We start from the raw sequence: 6,000 nt of genomic DNA on the forward strand, positions 1-6,000 counted from the left end.
GGACACAAATCTAACCGGCATGCATTGTGCAGCGATCACCGCTGATAGATTCTGCACAGGACTGGCTCAACTTGAACGCACCTATTCCTGTCTTGTTTGCAGTCAACCACACCCCCAAACAATTCATATCCATATTATAGTCCACATTACACAGCCTTACACTGTTTAAACTGAGTGCACACATTTCCATATTGTAGGGCTAAACAAGCAATTTTGTCTTATATTTATCATTTTTGTCTTTGTCAGTGCTGGTGGGAGGTCTCCTCCTGGAGCAGGAAAAGGCGTGGCCAAGAGCTCAGGACTCATCAGGTCATACCATGTGCTGCCATGTCATGGGGGGATTTGGGTTTAGTTAGTTTTTCCTTTATATCTACATATTAATTCTAATTATTGTTCATTTTGTTTTCCGCTTTTGTGTAATTTGGTTTGGCCAAGCCAATATGTATATTACCTCATGGCTCAGTTTGTTAGATCAGTTTGTTCAGGTAACACATTGTTTTGTTGCTGCTATTTTACAGTTTTTTATGATTGCTTGCACAGTAAAATTAAAAATAACACACAGTTAATGAAACCTCATGCTCAAGAAGCAAAAGCTCAGCCCAGATGTACTTAATTATAAGCATATTCTCAGCCTCACACTTTGTGCAAAACACAACACACAGTATTTTTCAAATCACTGAACACACATCTCTATATTAGACAGATGAATCTAACATGATGTCACTTCTTTGTCCTTTCAAAGCTCTGCACAAGGCCATCAGGTGGACAGACACAGGTGTTAGCGTGATAAAAAGTTCAGACAACAGCACAGAAGAAGCTTGCAATTTTTATAATTCATGCTTTCTTTTTGTCTCCACAGTTGTTTTGCTATGATTATATACTAAATTCTATTTAGAATAAGTTCTGATTTTCAATGCAAAATGTAACCTTTGGAAATGAAATCATTGTGTGTTGAGTTTGAATAAATTCATGCACTTTGCTCTAACAGTTTCTCTGAAAAAATCAAACCCATACAATAAAAAAACAGAAATGCCATACAGTGGCAAAATTGAGTTTTTATAAATTATTATGCAGTTTTATATGAAGTGTTCCATTTTGTAAAAGATGTGAGGTGTTCTACTGCCTGTGTGTGTGTGTGTGTGTGTGTGTGTGTGTGTGTGTGTGTGTGTGTGTGTGTGTGTGTTTATGTGAATTGTCTGTAGTGTTTTGGCAAAATGAGCCCTGTTTTCAAAATCATGCTGAATCAATTATAAAAAACTATAAGTATGGCTCTATATTGTTGACCTCTTTTAAAGGCATAGTTATTTAGTTGGTTTATATTGTTTTGCATTTTTTGGTCTATAAATTCCCCCCTTTTTTCCAACAAACTCCAGTTCTCCTACTTGTGCTCACTGCCTCACTGCTTGGTCCCTGACAGTCAGAAACAGTGTGTAGTGTTTTGTAAGAAATGTGTTGCAGAATTGACCCTAAGCCCCGCCCTCCTTAGTTACTGTTGCTAACCCTGCCAAACTTTCCATTCTCACACTGCAATTGTGCAATTACGGTGATGACAATAGCAGATTCAACATCACAATTCGGAGAAATTGTTGAAACACAAAGTCTGTGATTCCTTAGAGACGTGAACAAAAGCAGTTTCTCATTTTTAGCTGACGACAGTGGATTTTGTGGCTAAAAGTATGACTCGCAAGCAGATTTTATAAGTGCAGCTGCATCCAGCTGATGTTCTAATGTTCCCATCTGATATGTTTTAAAAAAAGAACCCTGTGAATGTGTTTATGTAAAGTTACCTATGAGCTGTTAAAAGGCTGAGTCTAAAGCTAGTAAGGAGTAGTAAGGAAGTGCAGGGACTCAGTGCAGTGGACCATGAGACAGGTCAACCAACCGAACCACGATCGCGGAAGACAGCCAGGATAAGAGCTAAGCAAACTCGTCTTAAACCTGAGACAGCGAGCCAGAGTGAGATTCATCGTCGTCGACCCACTTTGATTCTGCATCACATCCTCCTCTTCAAACCCCCACAGAACAAATAGTATCTAACAAGTTCGGCTGGAGGCAAAGTCACTGCAGCAAGTAAGATGGAATGAGTTAGCCAGACATGCTAACATTTGCAGTTTATGTCAGAGCAGATGAAGACAGAGTTTAATTTATTCACCACACGTGTGCTCCTGTGTTTCATGCTTTTGAGAGACATCCATACTTATGAAACGCCAAGTATCGCTCATCTAAGAGCCTCCTGCACACCTTCAACATGGAGAGAAATACAAAGTTACCGTTCCTAATCTATGATTGGACAGTTGCTGTTTGGAGGCGGGGCTTAAGCAAAGTGTTAAATGCAAGCAAAGTGCAAAGCACAAAATGTGTTTGCACTTTTGGTGCCTTTCTTTAAGGCATGGTTACATGGTTTTGATGCTTTTGTCTTAACATTCAGTTTTAGTGTATAAGCCCTCCCTTTTCTTCAACCCAGTAGAATAGTTTTTCTCAACATGGCGGTGGAACTTACTGGTGAATACTGAAATCACACGAGGGAAAATCCTCCTATGGATAGTGGATTTGGCCTGCAATAATGCTCCTATGAACATTAATTCTTATACCGTGTGACACGAAACATCACATGGTAATATTCATTCATTCATTCATTTTCTGTAACCGCTTATTCCGTAAGGGTCGCAGGGCTGCTGGAGTCTATCCCAGCTGACACATAGACAGACACATAGACAGACAACCACTCACACTCACATTCACACCTACAGGCAATTTAGAATCACCAATTAACCTAGCATGCATGTCTTTGGACTGTGGGAGGAAGCCGGAGAACCCAGAGAGAACCCACGCAGACACGGGGAGAACATGCAAACTCCGCACAGAAAGGCCCTGACCCAGCCGGGGAGCTGGGGGACCGAACTCAGGACCTTCTTGCTGTGAGGCAGCCGTGCTAACCACTGGACACATGGTGATATGTTTTCTTAAAAATGTATTGTGCGTTTTAACATTTTCTTTATACATGTCCTGAACACTGTGTTCCATTTTTTTTGATATGGTGTGTGACGACACCTCAGTGGTATTTGGATTCTGACCATCTATTTGTGAAAGATCTGAACTCACTGTTTGATTCTGAACACAGATAAAAATGTTTTTTTGAGGCAATTATTTGATTTTGACAGAAGAGTCAGAGGTTCTGTGAACACAGCTTGAACATTTGTGTTTAGACTTTTGAAAACGGGGTGGAAGCTTTCTAGAAATGTGTCTGAGCAAATGTGGAAAAACTGTAAAACACCTAAAGAAGAACCAACACGACAGAGTTCAAGGATTTTGTGAATGCCAGCAGAGGGAAACAGAAGCAACATGTTGTGTTACATTTAGAAAGTGAGGAGCATCTGATGAAAATAAATCATGTTTTTAAAGTCATTGTAAGAACTGTAATGGTGTTATAGCTTTTCACAATCACAAAGACACATTTCTTGAAACCTTTCACTGCTTTCTCAAAACTTTAAATACAAAACCAAATATTCAGACTACATTCACAAAACCTCAGACTCTTCTGGCAAAATCAAAGAATGCTTCCACATCATCCGTTTAAAAAGTATACGATCAGTATAAAAAGACACACAAAACCACAAAGAGACAAACATAAACCATAAGGAGACACACAATGAAATATAAAACTGCCACAAAGAGACAAAAAGGCTTCAAAGCCACAAAAGTGCTATATCAAGGCATAAAACTGCAGCAAGAAGACAAAAAACAGCTGTGATTCCACTTTGCAGGTCTGTTGAGATTTATTAGGCTTTATAATTATATGATCATTCCTTATTTCTTATTAGTGAGAATAATTTTAGACACATGCTGTTTAACATAAATGAAAGGTGTTTAGTGCACCTCAGGCAAACACAGGATACACACACGCTGTTTACTTCAATATTGTGCCTTAATTTTTAGACCTCCTGCCCGACCACACAGATCAAGTTAATTTGCTATCCTGCAGACGTAGCAAAAATGACAACTGCACCGGTGTAAGATAGCACTGCAACCTTGTTCAAGTGGGGAAAAGGAGGGTCGTCATTGGTTAGCTGTGGCCAAAGAGACGTCACCACAGCCCGCTTGGTGGAGGGTAGAGGTCTGGCTCCACTTCAGAGTAGGTCCATCTTGGGCGTGGCTCAGCGCAGCTTTAGTGATAATGGAAATGCAATTCAGCGTGATCCAGTTTGGCTCGGTGCAGCCAAAAGCGCTGGTGGAAAAGGCCTATATTTTGGGAACATGTACTTTAATGAGTAGATTTTCAGGTCTGTAATCTTACTTGTACTTAAGTATGCATTACAAGCTGAATTCTAATTGTTACTTTTAAAATCATAGTTGAGTACTGAGTACAATTTGAATTAAAATTCAAACCTCTCATCCGCATTTTAGTAGCCAATCAGGTGATCTGATCACAAACAGGCCGATGAAAATAATGATATACAACTGACAAAACGCTGCAGCAGCAGGCTTGGACTGAGGACGTTATTGATTAATGATTAATTGATTCATTTTCTTCAAGAACTGAACCAATTAAAAATGTATTCATGGATATTAAATCAATAGTTGTGGCAGCAATTTGCCCTGAGCTGTTAGACTTTAAACTTTGACTCAAAATGAGAAAAAAAAGTTGAAAACCAGGAAAAGAATATGGTTTGTATCTAATACATTATGAATGATTAATCGATTGTGTTGTCAACTATTGGCTCAAAATTTGCAGCCCAAGGATATGTGACCGTGACATCATTAAAAGTAACTAATACTCAACAAATGCGTAGTACTTTTACTTAAGTATTTTTCCAAAACCAGTGCTTTTACTTTTAACTGAGTAATATTTTACCAATGTAACAGTACTTGCACTCCTTTCCTTTCCTTTCCACCACTGCTGGTCTGAAGAAAAGTGGTACTGGTGCATCCCTACAACTTATTACCTAAATTAAGTTGGTGCAAGGACTTAAACTAGGCCTATATGACAGATAAATCAGATATTTTACTGCATTTAATAACTAAATTGCATAACTCCAATTTAGTTGTAAATTCTGTAGTAACATTAGAATGCAGGAGCCTCTTCCATCATGCAGTCTCTGTAATGCTGAAAATGGTTGGAGGTTCACCTGGCACCCTACTGGGGGCAGATAAAAACAATTTCAATTTAACAAATAACGTCTGAGTTATTCGTTCAATTTTATTTATATGGCACCAAATAATTAACAGTTATCTCCTGGCACTTTTCATAAACAGCACTCTCACTAGACGGAGGACCCAGGGGTGCAAACGCAAAAATAATATGGAAAAATGACATTTTGCTACTTTTGTCAAGAACCAAGGTGTATTCTGTAGTATTTATAGTTTTAATTGTGTTGTGTTGTATTTCCCACCAGCCTCTCTCTCTCTCTCTCCACCTCATTTTAGGTACCGTTGTAGATGAACCAGCATATGAACAACTTGAAAGCACATTGCACAAATGAGACAAGCTGACTAATATCACTCTTATGTGTGTACATTAAGTGTGGAGCTGAAGCTCAGATGAATACACCTACCAACAGCTAATGCACAGATTACATCTGGTCAGGTTATATATTGTCACTGTGAGGTTGCCAGGCAACCAGCAGAGACACTGCACAGATGTGCTGGCAGATGGATAAACTTTTTCATGAAGGATTAGTTTCAGCATGTAACTCCCCTAAAACCAAAAACAATCTGTCATCTGTTTAATGATTATTACATATCCTGAAGATTTTGGAGAGATCTGGAGTCAATTTTTTTGAACCTGTTACCTGTTTGAACCTGTTTACTATTTTTATCTTAAATATATTGTTTGTGCTCTTGAGTTTTTATTAACTTCATTATTCTGTCTGCAAAAATTCTAATTAACATAAAAGGTTTTGCAGATACGTTCCTAAGATTGCACCTTTTCTTTTAGAACTAAATTCTCTATTAAAATCACTTACTTTCATTGATATTGTTAGGGTTTCGCCTCTGCCTTTC

Source organism: Lutjanus erythropterus, chromosome 21, assembly GCF_056507025.1.
Source record: "Lutjanus erythropterus isolate fLutEry1 chromosome 21, fLutEry1.hap2, whole genome shotgun sequence".
In the NCBI taxonomy this organism is placed as follows: Eukaryota; Metazoa; Chordata; class Actinopteri; order Lutjaniformes; family Lutjanidae; genus Lutjanus; species Lutjanus erythropterus.